At 39.3% G+C, this 19,685-nt stretch overlaps 1 long non-coding RNA gene across 1 annotated transcript; it reads right to left on the reverse strand.

Annotated features, from left to right (window-relative positions):
• Positions 1 to 220: 220 nt before the first annotated feature.
• LOC122790033 lies at positions 221 to 7,631 on the reverse strand. Its single transcript, XR_006362910.1, has 2 exons — positions 7,374 to 7,631; positions 221 to 827 (listed from the first exon to the last, which is right to left on the reverse strand). It is a non-coding gene; the product is annotated as an uncharacterized LOC122790033 (long non-coding RNA).
• Positions 7,632 to 19,685: the final 12,054 nt, after the last annotated feature.

A 19,685-nucleotide genomic window follows, 5' to 3' on the forward strand; every position in this document is an offset into this window, starting at 1 on the left:
ATTTCTTCACCTAGAAGGAAATATTACATGTCAATCCTGGGTACTTTCTACCTTTTCTGCTGCAAAAGGTAATTTCATTACAACAGTAACAAGACAAGCAAATGCAATAAAATTACTGTAGAGAAAACATAGAAAGACTAAGACCCACACACTGCTCCTAGGATGGGTCAATCACCAAGCAGTCAGAACACACAGCAAATCACCACAGGGAAAAAAAAAAAAGAATTTAAAAATTAAATTTTTTATACCCTTTAGCACTGCTTTGGAAGGCAGAAAAGAAACTTGGTTTACTTGTGTTTGCAGTGGAAGGAAAAAGTTCAGACAGTACACACTATAACAAGCAGTTATAGCACAGGACACAACAGTTAATGGAGATGACAAAAAGCTTCATGTACTAACATTTTTAGCACCCACTGATAAGTCCTTGTAAACTGCAAAAGGAAAGAATGAATGCTGGGAAAGTTAGCATCAGCAACACAAATTACATTTTTTTTCTAGATTAATTGACAGACCAAAAAATATATACACCTTACAGGAACTGTCACAAGCCAAATTCACAAAACTGTGGTATTATATTCTTACTGAAGAATTTGGCTGTGCATTTTTTTCTACCATTAACTCCATCCCTTCAGGAATCAGATGTTTTCCTCAGGTACCTGCAGAGAGCATTAGACAAATTCTTAAAACGTGTTTGGCTGCAGTTGCCAGTACATAAAAGGTACTGCAAGACAGTGCAAGTCACAGCTGATGCCAATGATTTCCATTCTGTACTCTCAAGTTGATTCTTCTCTCCAAGGTCTGGGCAGAGCACAGGACCAAGCATATTCCTGTAAAACACAAGTCTAGGGAATCAGTGTGGGCTACCGAACATTCTACAACAATAAAGCACAGTTTGTAATGAACAAGTAAAAAATATACACAAAGTCATCTTTGAATTAAAGCATTGTACTTTGTGGTATTTAGCCTGTTTTGAGCTGTACAGTACCAACAGCCAAAGACACTCTTCTCAATTACGAGCACGTGCAACTGAAATTGCCTCAATACTTAAAGCCTTTCAGCACAGCAGAAAGCATGGCTTCCCTACTACCTTACTAAATACTCAAACATACTGGAATCAAGTACATATTTTTGTTTTCATAACTCACCAGTCAGTTCACTTGCGGGGGGGTCGTCTTCTGTTCAGAAGAAAACAGTATACGTGACTTTTAATGTACCAAATAGGTGTTGTGTTACTTTTACAGCAGAAAAAGTTGATTGGGTAGGGAGCGGGTTAGATGTACTTAATGTCTATGGAGTTTGCTCTCTGTAGCCAGTAGCACCGCCTCTCATTAAGTGCATCACCAGTGGCGGTTTAACATACCGTGATATAGCCTTCATTACACAACTACAAACAGGTTATCAAATAAAGCAGATTACTCTAGTCCTGCAAAACTATTTACTGACATGCGACTACCAGGATAAATCCAACTGGGTAGATACTTGCTCATTTAGGGATATAGTTTATTCTCTGGTCAAGCAAGAAGGCAAGCCAGATTTTGCTAGAAAGTGTTTCCAGAATAGTTTTAAAAAGGAGAAGAGGGAGGGCATTAACCAGACACAGTAAGGAGTACCAGACCTTAGCAACATTGAGTCCACACCATGCCCAACAGATCTAATAGACAAGATACGTTTTCAACTTCAGAAATTTCAGCAATCTGCTGTGAGGTACAATTTTATTAACAGAGTAAAACAAAAAAAATCTCGGTCTACCCATATTTAGTGAATCCTAAAGTGCTGCATACACTGCCAAAGTTCAGAAACACAAAATCCCAGAAGTTATTTAAGATGCAATATCAAGACTTGCATTTTTATATTTGTTACACATCAACCCACCCATATTAAGTACGCACAGTGTTACAAGTGCGAACGTTTACAAATCACAAAAAAAAAAAAAAAAAAAATTGAGGTTTACGAATGTTTTCCTGCAGCAGCTAGGGCAGCCACAGTAGTGCAGCAGTTAGTGTTGCCGCCTCACAGCAAGAGGTTCTCCGGTTCGATCCTCAGCTAGGGTGCCTTCTGTGCGGAGTCTGCACATTCTCCCTGTGTTGCACGGGTTTCCTGCCACATCCTAAAGACATACTGTAGGCGGATTGGACACTAAATTGGCCCTAGGTGTGAGTGTGCACCGGGGCTGGCAACGACACCATAAAACTCCACTGCCAATCATGAGGACAGGTGATCCGCTGTGGCAACCCCTAACTGGGAAAAAGCCGAAAGAAGTAGTAGTACAAACCTTTCGTTTCTGTAGCCAAATCTGAGCACAGACACATTTCAAAAATGTTCCAACAGGGAAAAACATAGCAGTTTACAAATCAGATTAAGAGTGACTCATTCCAAGTTACACTTTTTTAACACCGGTAACATCTCTCCAAAAGGTAGCTGGTTACCTTAACACTTAACTCTAAAATATCACATATATATATATATATATATATATATATATATATTACACATACACATATATATATATATATATATATATATATATATATATACATATATATATATATATATATATATATACACACACAAATAATTAATTACATACACACACACTACCCCCAAGTTTCTATAAAAACAAATTTTCCAACCATATACTACCTCAATTAAAAGCATGCAGAATACTCTATAGTAAACATGAGTTAAAGAAAGGCATATTTGACAAATCACTGTGATGATTTAGTCAATAAAATGATCATTTGACTTTCAGACTTCATATCCTTCAGAAAAATGTATGGTAAACAAATCCTGTTATTCTGGAAATTTCCTACTTTTATAAGAGCAATATTTAAAATGTGTCCCTACTTTTGGGCCTTTGTCCCCCCATTTTGCCAGGCTTTGTCCAGATTTCTTGCAGTAAGAGGTTGAGAGGTATGGGTCCAAAGTGCCAACATTTATCAGAATTTTATTAAGTAGGCCACTGCCCATTTGCCCTTTCTACTACACTATAGTCCAGGGCCAATTTAAGGTTGTAAAACCGCACAGGATTCAAATACAGCACACACTGGCTAATTATCTACTACTTGAACTTACCTCTCTACTTTAAGCCAAAAGTAACTACCTAAGAGTATCCTTTTCACTGCCTCCACCCCGTCATAAGTGTGGAAGTACTCATGGCAGTCTAAAAACATCTGGATTTTACACAAGGGTTGCAAGAGGTATTACTGGAGGCCAACTTGCACACTGCTGGTATCTGGAGCATCAGAAATTCAGAGGAAAGCAAAGATATTCAGGTCTAGTCCAAATACATCAATGTTTAAAATTACTAGACAGGCATTTAACAATACACCATTATTACACTACTGCAAGACCATTCAGCTATCAGAAGGAAAATACCAGCCAAGAATGACAAGAGGACAGCACAATTACCTGTACAGATAATGCACATGACACTTTAAATATTATAGTAATAATGCTATAATTCAAAAACACAACACATTTAACAGATACAGTACAGGGCATAACAGTGCACCATTCCACAAACAGCTCCTAAAGTCCAACAGAAAAGCCAACAGGATAATGTCTTCAATTTCAAATGTGTAACTATAATTTCTTAGAAGTGTTTTATAACAGAGAAACAGTATTAGACTACTTATTTTGAAAGATTAAACTTCAAGTAGCACAAAAACTGGACACCAAAATTCAGATGCAAAGACTTACTCTACCCCGTTCAACAGCACACACTGCTAGACACACGTTACTCGAGTGAGGCGCACAGGTGAACCCCACAAACCTCTTAGAAGGGGATTTTTTTCTGTGCAAAGAGGACATTCTTTCAAATGGACAAAGACTCCATAAAAACTACAAATCATGTACTGTCAAAGTGGCGAGCTACGGTTTCTGTGGTACAGGTTTTGATTCTCTCAGCCGTTTGTTTACTGTGTGGCCTTGCTCAAGTTACTTAACCAGACATTGATCCCAAAAACTGAATGCGCCCAGTGGGCGAATCTGGTTAAACAGTACTATACAGGTATACACATGTATGGGAACAAAAGTTCTGCAAGAAAACACTAACAGAAGCTGCAGTCACATTTACTTCACAGATTTGTGGCTGTGATTTCAAAGCGGGTACTAAAACTGCAGAACAAGCAGCAACTAAAAATCAAATCATTCCCCATCTTTGATAAAAGCACATGACCATCTGTAACAAAAAAAAATAAACAAAACACTTAGTTCCCAACTCACTGCCTGTATGTAATGCAGATATTCATTTATTTTCTTTTTTAGAATTAAAATTAAAGTAAATAAAAATCTTTATTGTGCTGAACTTGACATCTTATGACCAAATTACAAAACAATCATCTTTACTATACTTGTTGAAAGGTTACTGCCCACCCAAACCTCAAATAAATCAGATGCAAACATGTTTATAACCATTCACAAACCTCTCGGCAAAAGCTGTTTAGCATACAACTATGCAATAAAAGTACTCCTTATCAGAGACTTGGAACACTTTTGAAAAATGATAAAAGGTGAACATATCCAAGAATAGCAGAAACAATAGGCATGCATACAGAGTAGTACACCCCAGTTACAGGCAACTCTGGCAGAATGTAGACATGATTTTAAGGCATGAAAAATCCTGGCTGCATTTACACTCTAGCCTTAAGTTATAAGGGGAAAAAAAATGTTGAAACTAGCACAACAAACTCTCCTCGCAAAAGAACAGCCATAACTGCATGCCTCACGAAACAAGTTCCTGTCCACATAGTAAAAAAAACTATACACCTACAGAAGTTTCTTCTGTATAGAAAACCACCAGCACAAAGCTATTTACAAGTTAAAAAAAAAGGAAGAAATCTATAGATTTTAGGTTTGCATGCATAGGACTTTCAAAACAGATGTCTCCAGGCAGACTAGAGGTTCAGTAGTTGCAAGACACATTCTGAAGTGCTCTGGGGGGGGGGGGGGGGGGGGGGGGGGTTGGCCATTAAATAGTGAAGAAACAAATTTACACACACCATCACGATCATGACAAAAAATTCAGTAATGTACAAGGAGTCGCACACTAAGTGTGCATCATTAGAATAATACCACCACTATAGGTAATCTATTCAGAAAATAAGGAGACAGTATAGTAAAAAAAGGTACTTAATACTACACAAACTTGAAGACTTTGGTTTGACTAGCTGACCAAGCTATTCAGTTGAAACAGCCAGACTCATTTTCCCATGGATTTTTACAAGTGTACAATGCTAAGTACAGAAGTTCACAACCTACAGCGTTTACAACGTTGTGTAACATTCCATTACAGTTTACTTGCCATTTTTTGGGAGGGGGTGGGGGTAAGAAGCACAAGACTCACGTATCTTAACAGTAAACAAACAGAATAAAACTTTAAAAACAAAACAAAGTAATTTACTTAAAAAAGCAAAAAGGCTAGGCGATGTGTGAAGGATGCTATAAAAAACAATTTACAGAGTTCCTTTTGAGATATTTTCCCCATTAAGAAGATAGTGCCAGACAATCTTCTTGTTACATTTTCAAAAAGATTTAAACTCTTGTAAGAATGCAACTGGGCTTTCGTTTAGACCCCCGATTTAATCCCAAAATTATGAAACAATGACTATCAAGGCACTTTATATAGATAGTTTTTGGACCGAGCGGTCTAGAACTGCAAACAATACCATAAGGAGTATATTTGCAAGATTAACTGGTCGTTACTTTACAAAAGCACCTGTTTTCACAATTACTTTACAGACATTTTATGTAACCATCTTAAGGGAAATATAGGAACAATACCGTCATACTAATGAATTAACTACCCTCAAAAAATTTAAAAAAAAAAAAAAACCCCAGCACAACAAAACACTTGCTCAGTCTTGAAAAAAAATAAATAAATAAAACTGAAGTCCATTGTTTGACTTCAACGAACTGTCACAATGCATTCAACAAGTTAACAAAACTCAAACATAAAACATTAGAGACTAAACAACTCAACAAACTTTACTGACTTGAAAACAAATACACGACCAGAAAAATACCAAGGTCTACAGACACGAACTCAAAATTAAGAATGCTCCAGCTTGCTATAGAAAGTTGTTCAGAATTTACTGGATTAAAGTCAGTAACAATTAAGACTAAACAAGTTTGTTTTATACATGGCATACGTGATCTAATGGAATCAAAAATTAGACCTAGAAAAAACAATGTAGTTTTCTTAAACAGTATCACTGTCCTTAAACATCAAAAAGAAGTCTGCATTTCAAAGGGGAAAAATGCCACCAATATCTTCTAAATTTAACAATTTAAAAGCTTCCGTAGCCTAGAATACAGTGCGCGACAGCTACTGGTTACACTACAACTACTCCCACTACCTTTAATTACCTGCCTTAAACTTTATTTTAAGTTCAGCAATAAATGGGAAAACTAAAATCACTAGAACGCGCATTACGTAGCACTGCGACTCTGTTTCCGACCTCTTGGTAGAGGCTAACTTGGGCGTACAAACTAAGTTCGAATATAAAATTTAATTTACCATCTCGTTAACCCTTTATTTGCGGGTAACCTTTCAGCATTTCACAACTATGGTGCACCCCGTTGCCACACGTATCTAATAGTCTTTCTCCAGACAAAGGCCTTTTTTCTCCCCTAGGAGACAATAAGTTGGAAAGTTATTTGTCAGTTTGAGAGTGACTGCGTCATTAGTCCGCTGGAGTCAACGCAACACAATCACAGTAATAAAACAAAAGCAGGCACAACATTTAAATATATGAACTCATTTAATAAAAAAAATGTGCTAATCATACGATCTCCAAAACGATTTACAAATAACGGTGCATTTTCTTTTAAATTACAATACTGTAACGTTACAAATTGATTTATCACGAAAACAAAATACAAACAAGAAATTACTAGCACAAATTTTAAAGTACTACCACTGAACTTTAATATGTGAAAAGCCGTTCGTTGATTTGGGTTTCATTTTAAGAAAAAATACATAGTAATGTCACATTTAAAATAACTTCCTTTTTTTGTTTACAACATTGCCTTTATAGTCTATTCCGCAGCTTAATAAAATAACCAATATCTACAATTCTTAACAATTACGGCAACCTGCAATAAATTTTATATCGATCATTTCCTTTGATACATTCCAAATTATTCTAAAAAAATACAATACTTTTTTTTAAACCCCGCTCGTTTTTTTTTTTTTCTTGCCGCACCTACCCCGTAGCTCTTTTAAACGGCTCGTATGTACACAAAATCAAACGATCTGCATATAGAATAGAAACACTGATTTTTTAAATATTTTTACTTAATTTTTCAAGCTACCACAATCAATGCAAACAGAAAAATCCTTGGAAATAATTCCCTAAAAAATCCCTCCTCACCTCAGTCCAATCGAAAATGGCGCCGAAATAAAAAAACTTCTTAAATTTCATTGAAGGCTGTTTGCAATGGCTTGTGGGAGTCGGCTGCTGTGTTCCAAAAAACAGGGCCTGGAAGTAAGCATCGTATGAGTAGTCAGTGTTGTTGCCTGTTTAGTAATCGTGTTTAGCAAGCAAAATGTTAGTTTGCAATTAATATAGCAGTGCGTTATAATTTAGTTTGATAGTGGTTGTAAGGTAATTAATAATTTTGGGGTTAAAATAAAAGTACGAACGTTAGATTAACAATGACTAAAAAGTTAAATGTTTTTTCTTGATTAATAAACCCACTATAAAGAATATGTGTATCTAGACGCTTTTTAAAATGTCTTGTTCTGTTCTCGTTCTAGTTTAAAATACTATGTCTTTCGTCATTGAAAGTTCACGTGAAGGCGCCATGTTGTAGCTATTAACTGGAATAATGCAGTGTGTTACACACTTATTTGGAGACACCAACTTCTGTATTAACTTTGTAGTGATTTTCTGTTTTTGTTGTAAGAAATTGTTTGAATCGATAACCTGTTTGTTTTAAAGGTGGAAGTTTGTATTAGCCAGTCCTTAAACTTGTTTTTTTTTTTTTTTGAAGTACTCTGAATTTGTTATGCCGCAGTATTTACAACTGTATAGTCTAAATATTCATTTAGATTAAACCGTCTTGTATGTGGTTCCGAGATTAAGTCGTTTGTTGGAGAATTGCGTTCCACAAAAATAAAGACTCCGTACATATTTTATTACCTAAAGAAAGCAGCTCAAAGTATATCTGGTTTTTATGCTTTCAGTAGGTATATCTGCTCGCTTTAAGAGTGATTGAAATGTGCTGTTATTTGACTTATCTACAGTGGGATGCACTTGGTGTTGTTGCTCCGTCCTCCTTGGGAAAAGCGGTGTCTTAGGTTGACTGTTATGTAAACAAATGGGATGCTGTGTGTGTGTGTGTGTGTGTGTGTGTGTGTAATGTAGGTGTTGCCTTTACGTAGCAAATGGTGAGCAGTGGGATAGTAGCGTATCTCGTTTGGAATTTCGTTAGTGGTATACGTCTGTAGGCGTATCGGTTTCTAACTTTGTGTAATTTTGTGTGCGCTTTTAACGTGCACTTAGTATTACAAGTGGTTAACTTCTAGAAAAGATATGCATTAATGTTTTCTGAAGTTTGTGTTTTGTCTGTTTTCCTCTATTCCAAGAATCCGTTGGCAATGTTTTAAGTCTTATTGAAGTTCTGGTCTAAACAGCGTCTTCTCAGAACCAGTTGTTACTTATTTCTGATCTCTCTGTATGGTTTGCTTTCGTACTACTACTTTAAGGATCTGGAGCGATTTTGATTCCGATTCCCGCTGTTTGCTTTAAATGTCAACCTACCCCGTAGTGTAAGATGCAAGTGCGCTGCGTACGGGAGTAATTTTATGTGGGCAAGTACCGATAATTGTAGCGATTTTATTTTTGTATTACTAGTTTTGGTATTGCTGTAGTGACCTTGCGGCCCCCCCCCCCCAATTATGAAAATTCTCCTGTTGTAACTCGTGTATGTTTAAGGCGTGTTTGTTTTGAATGGACAATACGGGTTATTTTCTTAATCTCAAAGAATTTGTGCGTGGAATTGGTAACTTAAGTGTGTGTTTTAGATGTAGCTACTACGTCTCATTGTCGCTTCTTTGTATAAGCTGTGGTGAGAAATACTACAATCCAGTGTTGCTCAGTTTTTCAAGGACAGTAGGCACCTGGTTTGCCAAATCCATGCAAGGACAAAATGAATTCATTCATTTATTCACTTATTGCATGGTTTGTCAGCTGTTGCTCTGTCAACTTGCTTCACAGCTGTGTAGCTTCACAGCTGTGTAGGGTATCTACGCTTGATTTGTGGGTTTGTACTACATATTGAAACTGGTAGACATGAGGATATGGAATGTAGGAATTTGCCTTTGCTTGGGATGTGTCGAATAGTGTGTGTGTCTCTACATCCCTCTACAAATTCCCTACAATTAATACTTTTTCAGTATTTGTAGTACAAATTTTCCTTATTTACATTCATTTAAAAATGTATCCATAACTGTCTGGGAAATTTCACTGGTACTATTGGTGTGTGCACTTGACAGAACGTGTTGTGCACACTCCTGAGACCTAAAGATAATGGGGATCATGGGGGATTTTTCATTCAGAGTAAATGTAATATGAAACGTTATTCCATGCTGGGGTCCAGTGACGAGATGTGCAAATTGATATGTACATGTTCTACACACATGTGAATAGAGAGGTCTGTGTGTAGTGCTGTTGGTACAGGCAAAAACAACTGTTGTCGTACTTTCCAGCTGTTTGATATTGTTTCCATTATTAGTCAGTGCTTGGGTTTGGGATACTTTCTTGCTCCTCTGTTGGCATAAGCCGTTTGTGTACGAGTAGGGGTGTGGCTGCTGGGCGTATTATGTTATGTTTCACTGTAGTCAGTCTGACATTTTTGTCAAACAGGAAATGTGCAGAGCAACATAATGTAGTGTCTGTTATCTTGGCATTTACTGTAAACTGGGAGCACAAGTTATCGTTTTCAGTGTAAACAGTCAACACTAAGCAGCATTGCATAACATGGTGTAGTGCTATTCAGTTCTGTATTCTCTCCACCCCTACCACATATTTTTCATGTTGGTGAAATATTCTATCTACCTTCTCATTGGGCTTATTGTTTACTGGCATAAGGTTTATACTCTTGACTAATTTAACTTCACTATGTCCACTCTTTGCCGTTTCTTTGGGGCTTAACTGTTCACTGGCTCTGTATATGGTGTCCTTCATTGGCAGTGCTTTATAGCCCCCTTGTACTTGCCTTTTCTTGTGCTGTATGTGTTGCAGTTTACAGCTCACACGTCCTGCAATTTGTTTCCCTCAACGGCTGTCTTCAGTTTCATTGTTTGCAAGTCCCTTAACTGTTTTTCTAGTGGTTGTAACATCTTGGTTGTTTGCCAGCTGCATGCAGTGCTTTTAAATCTTTGTAAGTACTTCTGCTGGATAGCAAGGTACATGTGTTCTTGAGCGTTGGCCGTTTTGTGGAGCTATCTATCTATCTATCTATCTATCTATCTATCTATCTATCTATCATTTGTTTACCGGGCTGGTCCAGCTGGATACAAGTCCATTTTCAGCAGAGGCCCAAATTGTTGGATTTGCAAGTAGATACAAGAAGCTTGTTAGAAGAATGTAGGCTTTTAAGGTTGCAGCAAGGTGTGATGAGGGAGGTGAGTACAGGGGTGTTAGTCAGTTTGTAGAGGATTTTATGGGCTAAGGAGAGCTGGTGATACAAGATCAGATTTTGCAACTCAAGCCATCCTAATGGCTTTAAATTTATGCAGTGGTGGGTTCTGAAAGTAGAGCCAGAGACAAATCTGGCAATACTGTTCTAGGCAACAGCCAGTTTGCAGAGGTTAGATTTGGATAGGTATGTGTAAATAGGGGAGGCATAAAGGAGGGAAGAATAAAGGAGGGAAGAAATCGGATGGGTATGAGCAATGGAAGTTCTGGTAAGTGGTGTGAGGAATGTTTTAATTCTATACAAGAAGCCTAGTTTTCTTTTAACCAGTTTTATGGTGTTTGTGTGATAGTCAAAGCATAGGTTATTGTCTCTACTCAGAAGCCTGGTAGTGGGGTCAGGTGAACTGATAGTGCCATTACTAGACCAGACCGAGAAGTTGAGTGGAGGATTTCCGGGTGGAGAACAGTTAAGTTTGGTTTTCGTGGGGTTTAGGATTAAGCGTCGTTTTAAGAACCAGGTTTCAACAGTTTGGAAAGTCTGTTTGGTGATAGTGCAGTTCAGCAGGGGAAGAAGCAGAACAAATCAAAGTAGAATCATCGGCATATTGTATACAGGTTGCAGAGGAAATACTGGTATGAAGATCATTAATAAAAATAGAAAACAGAAGGGGGCCAAGTATAGAACCTTGTGGTACTCTGAGGGTGATGGGCTGGTGGTTGGATAGGTTACTGTGCCAGAGCACTGCCTGTTGTCTGTTATGAAGATAGGAGTGGAACCACATAATAGCTAGAGTCTGCGAATGTTTTAAGTAAATTTAAGAGTATCTGGTGACTGACCATATCAAAGGCTTTGGATAGGTCAATAAAGAGGGCGGAGGTGAGGATATTATCTGCACACCATGTCATAGTTGAGTGGGTATTGTAGAGTCTGCTGTCTTAATCTCTTTATTTTTTTTATTTCATTTTACATTTGTTGACTTGGATTATCTGAGCTGAAGAGCTCCTTTTCAGTGGAGGCCCGGGGAGAAAAGCTCCAACATATGCAATTTTCATTATAAATTAGCATTGTGTACCTGTTACTGCAAAGGTTTTAGGAAAACAATCCTGCTGTAGTGTCTTGGTCAATTTATGCAGTCGGGATTGGATTGCTTCAATGAATACTGTAGTATCGCAGACTTTTAGATTGAGGTTTGCAGTTTCATAAAGAACAGTGATTTTCTTGTACACATCCAATCGTTAATGTCAGAGGTGATATACAGGAGTTCAGCTGTGTATTGAGACACTTGCTGTCTATTCCTTGTGTACCTTCTTTGGGTAGTCTTCTGTAGGTGGAGGAATTGGTGCATGTACTCGTCCTCTTCTCACTGAACTTTATACTATGTTATGTTTAACCCTGAGCATCTCCTTCATAACTAAAGTTTCTAGTTTTTAAATGGTCCTTCTAGATGTAATCCCATCAGGGATGGGTCTTCAGGGCAATCTGTGACTTCTGCAGTTTCTCTGACAACTTTTTGGTGGTTGTAAACCATTCCTCCACATTGTCACTGCATCCAGATAAAACACAGTTGTGCAAGGATCATTATTTGACTTGAGGTAGAACAAATGGCAAGAGCCTTTCTCTGTAGGGATTAGCCAGTGTCTTAGAATTGAGCTACAGTCTTCAAGATGGAGAAGGCAAGACTTGGAAGCTCATTTTAACTGAAGGCTTCTGTGAGGAATGCAATGATTTGTGCACAGGACTGTTTTTCTGTAACCCTTTTCACATGGGTGGTTTATCTCGCCCCTTTGGCAAAAAAGTGGTGTACATGTATAAAGCTGCCACTAAACTGAGGCAAGATGACTTGCTTTCTGGTACAAGCTTAAACTGGCTTGTTAGGATACCACCTCAGTTCATCTTGCAAATAAAATTCATAAATGATTTTGCTTAATTGTCTTGCAGACTACTTTCACTAACTCTCTGAGTGTCAATTTAACTCCTCTCTGGAATCTGGGTGCATCACGGAATCTGTCTTGGAGTATATAAACAGAAAATGATGCCTGTTAAGAGTGGAGATCTGCATATATGGAATCTTTGGGTTTTTGAAATGGGCAGTGATTAGTTCTGAAGCAGCATCCCCATGTTGATCAGGAGGCTGCTTTAAGGGCTGTGTTTGTCATGGTCCCTCCTGTGTCTCTTCCTTTCTGTAGTGATAAAGTTGTTAGTCTTACAAACTTGCCTTCAAGCGGCGTGAGTGCTGTAACCCCATGTTGACTTATTTTGTGCTTTCAGTGGAGCTGTCCTTATGTAGACAACTAATCTGTCCAGTGTTTTAATTTTAATAATGCGACTAACCAGAGGACCTTTTGCTAACCAAGAAATCGTGCAAAGTAAATTATTGATATTTTGACTATTAACAGGGGCAGTCCATTTGGGTGTGAACCTATTTTTATTGGAGGCCCAGTAGAAAAGCTGCATAAAATTGGTAACTACATAGGTAAAAATCAAAGAATAAGTGATATTTTGAAATAGTTATAAATGTATATTAATATTAGATGTGACATTGAATATATAGAATAAACATTTTTTTAATATAAACAATATCAAATAGATTGGATGGAAGTTAAATCAGAGGGAAAATGGGGAGAGAAAAAAAGGTACATTAGTCAGGATTAACCAAAGTGGATAGGGAAAAGGGTAGGGGTTAGAGGAAGATAGCAGATAAAGAAAATAGGGGGTTAAGGATAGTGATGAGGCACATAGGGAAGAGATTACCTGGGTTGATATAGGAGCAGATCCGGTGGCTGTATAAGTAGACTTTTTTTTGTATCTGTGACATTTTAATGTGTTTGGGGATAGAATTCCAAATTTGAGATGTAGTGGGGGGAGGAAATCCCCAGCCCGGTTGTTACTTTTGAAGACTTGCAGGAGAGTTGTGTGTGTATATCGGAGAAGACGAGTGTCATTATAGGGTTTAAGTAAGTGTTTTAATGCTGGGATTTTGTTAGGCTAACTTACTAAATGGTGAGTAAAAATAATTTTTGAGTACAGGTTGGGTAATGGGGGGGGGGTTCTAACCAGTTTAATTGGGAGGAGCAGTGGTGTGCTCTGTGAGGGGAGTCTGGCGAATTTGGCTATCTTTATTATAACAGCATTCAAGTTTGGAAAGTTCAGTTTTGCTAAGTGAAGTAAAACTGGGAGAGATGTAGAATAGAGAAGAAAGAAGATGACTAGCTCAAGTTTTCCAGTCCTGTGCTTGTTTTAATTGGGTTGAGGCCCAGATAGGTGAACCGGGGGCACTCTACAAGTGACTTGCTCATCGTATGCAGCTTGAGACCTGAGAATATTAGTGGACTAAAAGTGCTGCTTTTGGCTTGTAACCTCAATCCTCTACAGTGAACTGCCAGGTGGGACTAGTCTTTGTACCTTTTCATACCTTGTTCCAAAAGTTATGGAATAGTGTTGCGTTTAGTAAGTGATCTGATCATTGAGGTACAGTATAGTGATTTTTCTCAAGGTGATTAAATATGCCATTTAGATTATGGATTATAGGGTATGTCTTTCTGGCTGTGACAAATGTGTGTTCTTTCATTTATGTAAGATCTGTCTATTTGATCTCAAGTCAACACAATTCTCACAAAAAACCTAGAAGTAGAACTTGGCTGTTAAGGTCAGTAGCTTGTGTTCCCCCTCCCCAGACACAAATCCAGAAAAAAGTCCAGTGACTATTCTGAACAGAAGCTTGAATGCCCTGTCTGAGTGCATTCAAGCAGGGCATAACCAATGTCAGGGCAAGCTTTGAGTACTTGCCAGACTGGCTTTACAATTAATTTGTAGCCTCATAATGCTTCACACTTCTGCCTGACCACCTAGTTCATTCTGCTTTGTACTGCAGCAACCTGTTTAATTGGTAATTTGAACAACTGAATCATTTCAGATTATTAGTTGCTGTGGCTACTGCTCTAAACCTCCAGCTAGGATTCCACCTTGTACATTTGCGCATAGACATCTAGATGGGCACTGCTTGAAAACATTGGTTGCCCAACTACTTTATTTTGACAACTGTTATCCCAGGAAAGGGTGTTAATTACATATCCTGGTGCTTAAAAGCAGAGATAGATCAATACTGATGAGATTTAAGATTCTGGGAGGAATCTGCACTTCATTCTGAGATTACAGAATGTGCTATTCCACCCACACTTGGCACCTGAGGATAACGTACCAATACCACCAGATTTATTGTCTTTGGTGTTGCTGAACAACATGCTGTGCAGTTGAAAATGAGATCTTGTGAGCTGCAAGGCATTAAAGGGTGTACTTTCAGTTCTGTGCTGTTGCCCTAAACTGTATGCGTGTGTTTTACAGGATCAAGAAACAAGACCCTCATCTTGTCGAGGATTGGGGCGAATTACAAACATGGATTTGTGTATTTTTATGTTTCTCCTGGTACTGATAGCATGCAGTCCGTTTTACGTTTAGATTAAAAAGCTGATGTCAGCCATTGACTCTCTACTTACCCATATTTTTGTTCATTGTACATGGATGTACTAATGGAAGATGAGAAGAATAAGATGCCAAAATTTATCCCCCATGTGGGAAGTGGGGCTGTGTAGCTCCCAGGAAGTGATTTCTGTGTATATGAGAAGGAAGTTGGAAGCGATTCCTACTATACAAAGAATATGTTCAAGAAGCGAGTTTGGCTGGATGCTGTGGATGGGTCAGGTGCAAGTGTGTTCAGGCCACCTGCGTTTGGAATGGTGGCAGAATTTGTTGCATTTGCTGTATGCTGCCTGTATTAGCAGTAAAAGTGGATTGTTTCAATTATCACAACGTGGAACGTCACTTAAATTTTTTAGTCCCCACTAGCAAGCAAAGAACTGTCCATTGATGGTTTGCTGAATAAGAAAGGATTGTGGTAGTAATTGGTGGATCATTTTTGGCTATCTTCTAGAGTTTACATTGAGCAAAGTGGGCTACTTTTTGCTTAGAATGAATCGTGCCTGATAAAGGATAGGGGGATTCTAATGAAAGATATGCTATGGTAGAGGTTTTAGTTGAATTTGGTACAGAAACTTTTAAAGGAGTAATTAGGACATATGAAAAACTGCATGATAACTATAGGAATCGCTGAGCAGGTTGGATAAGCAATTAAAACAATGGGAGGACATTTGTTGCTCCCAAATATGCAACAAAGTCTCTAGAAGATTTCAGATTGTTGCTTGGAAGTGTTTGCGTATGTGTTTTTATATCTCAAACAGAATTTTTTCTGAGATTACGACAAATGTTGGAGGTGCAATGGGAAAGAAAGAGGAGGTGGGAACCTATGTTTTGGGAGTGTTATGAGTTGCTAGACTCCAAAAATTCTCTACAGAATACTTCAGTCCCATCCATTTGTTCACCCAATAGAAAATGGCAATCTGCCTAAACTAACTACGTGTGACATATTGAATATTGTAACAGATGAAGGAAGTGAGATCTCTGTCTAGAAAAGCGTATGAGCAAATTGCATAGAAAAAGTGTAAGAACGATACATGCGGAATCCTCTTTTGCAGGAGGAGTGGGACTTGTGGGAAGGCAGGAATTGAGCAATTTATGTAGTGTTGAATTAATAGTTGTACTATGTTGTGTTTGGCTGAATATAGTAGGGGTCCCTAGTGAAGTGTATTGCAAAGTTATTACCCTTTTAGGGCACGGTTAAAACCTGGTCTTAAGGATGGGTGTATTGGCTTGCGGGACAATTGCCACACTTTAATTTAGCAGCTTCAGATGTAACTCCATCTTTGGGAGGAGTTGTATAAATGGGTTACAGTAAAGTTGCATAGCAAGGCTGTAATAACCTTCTGGTATTTAAAACTTGCATGCAACTGCTTTGATGGTTCATAGGTGTGTACTAGGCTAATGGCCCTGGAGCCTTTACAAGCCTAGCACATAGAAGTGCCCTGGCATCATAGTTTCATAGTATAGTACTAGGCTATCTGCCCTGGGGCATTTGTAAGCCTAGCCATAGTGATGTGGCATTTGCCACCCCATGAAATGGTACAAAAATGTACAGAATAAATTTTAGAATACTGTCTAGTAGTGACACAATGAAGGTCTCCTTATATAATAGAATTAGTTTACTGTGCCCCTGTCTAGCAGTGACACAGATGTGACCCCCTGGGGTAAACTTACAATCTCCCATCCACTCATCAAGATTTCTCTTGAGAGTCCGTGAGGGGCTCTGCCTAATACGAACTGGGATCTTGTTCCAAAGCATGGGAAACCTCTGGGTTATGAATCTATCCCTCCAGCATGTCCTATTCATACTTGTGCCGAGGTTTAAGTCTTTAGCTCTCGTGGTCCTAATGGACTTGGATTTTTTGAGGTGGAGCATGTCCATCAGATCCTGATTGGACATGGCCTTGTACGTCGGGCAGAGATCACCTCTGAGCAGGCGGTATGATACTGAATAGAGCTGAAGTTTCTTTAGTCTGGCAGAACAAGACATATGTTGGAGACCCTTGATCCTCTTGGTGAGGTACTTTTTGTGGTCTCTCCAGCTGTTGCAAATGCCGGGTGAGGTACATACCAAATGGGGCATTGTACTCAATCATGGGTCTGATGGAGGAATATAGGGGTACAATGACATCCTTGGATCTGGATGTGAATCCCTTCCTGATGAGGTGTGCAAGGTAGAATGTTTTTCTAACCACTTTGGCAACGTGGGTATCAAATGAGAGGTCGCCACTTTGGCAACGTGGGTATCAAATGAGAGGTCGCTGTCTACTTGGGTCGCTAGGTCTGTGATTACTTTTTCAGTACTCAGTGGGTTGCTGTCTGATAATTTGTGGGTACTTTGTTTTTCCCAAAGGGGATGACTATACATTTTTTGGCATTTAGTTCTGGCACCAGTTGTCAGTTTCTGTGAGGCCTTTTTGTAGGATGTGTGTCTGCTGGTGTATCGACTATGGCGCCTAGTTTGCAGTCCTCTGCTAACTTTGTCAGCCACAGCCCTCCCGTGTTTGCTCTAACATCTGAGAAATAAATGCCGAACAAGAGTGGTCCCAGGACAGATCCCTGTGGGACACCACTTGTGGCTGGCTTTGAGTCTGACATTGCTCCAGCGATTTTAACTTTATGGGTTCTATCCTTTAGCCAGTTTGCAACCCATCTAGTGACATAAGGGTTTACATTTAAGCTGAGCTTATCTATGATGCCTGAGTGGGGTATTGTGTCTAAGGCCTTGGCCAAGTCCAGGTATGCTGTATGGACTGCTTTGCCCTCGTCAATGGCTCTAGTGACTGTTTCGAAAAAGTCAACCAGGTTTAAAAGGCAGGATCTGCCCTTTACAAAGCCAAACTGGGTGGGGTCAAGTGTCTGTAGGTCCCCTATGTCTCTGTTTATGAGTTCCATAATGATTCTTTCCATAGCTTTGCAGACCAGGCTGGTTAAGCTTATGGGGTGGTAGTTTCCAGGGTCTGTAGAGGCACCCCCCTTGTGGAGTGGGACCACTGTTGCTGTACGCCAGTGTTCAGGTACATATCCTGAAGTAGGGCTAAGGTTAAATAGCATTTTTATGTGTGGGTTTAGCTCCTCTTGGAGTTCACGTAACATGCAACCCGGGATACCGTCAGGTCCCATTGATGCTGTGTCTTTTGCTTTGTTTAGGGCGGTTCTCACTTGGACATCTGAGATGACAGGGAGATTACATTCAGCTGGGATAAGTATTTCTTCTTTTGGGGGTGAAGGAGGGGAGAAATTTGCACTGAACCTGTCAGCCAGAATGTTGGCAATATCTGTGGGTTCAGTGTATTTTTTATTGTTTTGAACCAACTCTGAGCATATCTTGAGGGTTTCCGCCCAGGTTTCTAACATAGCTGAAGAAGGCTTTGTGGTTATCTTTAGTGTCCTTAACGATTTTTTTCTCTCTCAAAGTTGGCCTTGGATGTTATGAGAACGTAGTTTTCTGCTAATGTTGATCAGAGATGTCTTCCCTTCATGGGATTTTGCTCTGACGTGCAGTAGCTTCCTTTTGTTATACAATTTGTTTATGGCTGAGGTCCACCAGACAGGACGCTTACCTTTGGTGGAGAGGGACTTGGATTTGTTTGGGATTGCATGATCCATGCATTCTTGGAGATGTCCATAGAAAGCATTTGTGAAGGATTCGGCATTGTGGGATGTGGTATCCACTGGCACACTGGGCTTAAAGGATACCATCTCAGTCAAGTCTGCTTTTGAGAAATTTTTCACTGTGGTCTTTTGTGCTGGGGGGTGGAGGTGGGATATGTATATCCAGGGTGATTAGTTTGTGGTCAGATCTCACTAGTGAGGGGTATACTTCCGGTGTGGAACATTTTGTCCCCATGTTTGTGATGATCAGGTCTAGTATATTATCTCCCCTAGTGGGAGAGGTGACTAATTGTTCCAGTGCATTTGAATTTATGAATTCCAGGAACCTTTGGGCTAGGGTATTAGGGCTAGAATAATGTACCCAATCTGTTTGGGTAGTTTAAGTCTCCCAGTATGATGATATTTTGTGATACATTCATATCCTCCAATGTCTTCAGGAAGGCTGAGTGGAGTTCTTGAGATTGGGAGGATGGTCTGTGACATGCTGCCAGTTGTATAGCAGTTTTGCCTATGGTTAGTTGCACCTGTATGGTCTCTGATGCTTCATGTGTTGCTACTAACCTGGAGGTGTGGGTGTCCTTGATGAATATGGACACTTCCCCTCCCTTTGTGGTTCGGCCCGGGTTTTGGGGCCGAAAAGCATGATACGAGGTATAGCCTGGTAACACTGGGGTGCTCTCAGGAGCCTTGAACCAGGTTTCAGTTGATGCACTCCTCAGCATGGAGAACATCGACGTCTGTGCAGTAAGTGCCTGCATCTTGAGATTTAGACTTCTGGCGTTGAGCAGCATTACCCTTAGTTTTTTTTCCATTATTGTTTTCTAAGGAGGTGGGTTTGTCTTTTGAGCCTTGCCTAAAAAAGGCACTATGGGGGTGGCAAGAGCCTTAGCCAATATCCTGAAGCCCAGTGGTGACAGATGTAAGCCATCCCTTGCGAAGCAGCATGGCTTGTC

This window comes from Protopterus annectens, chromosome 15.part0 (assembly GCF_019279795.1).
Source record: "Protopterus annectens isolate FY-2018-M chromosome 15.part0, PAN1.0, whole genome shotgun sequence".
In the NCBI taxonomy this organism is placed as follows: Eukaryota; Metazoa; Chordata; order Ceratodontiformes; family Protopteridae; genus Protopterus; species Protopterus annectens.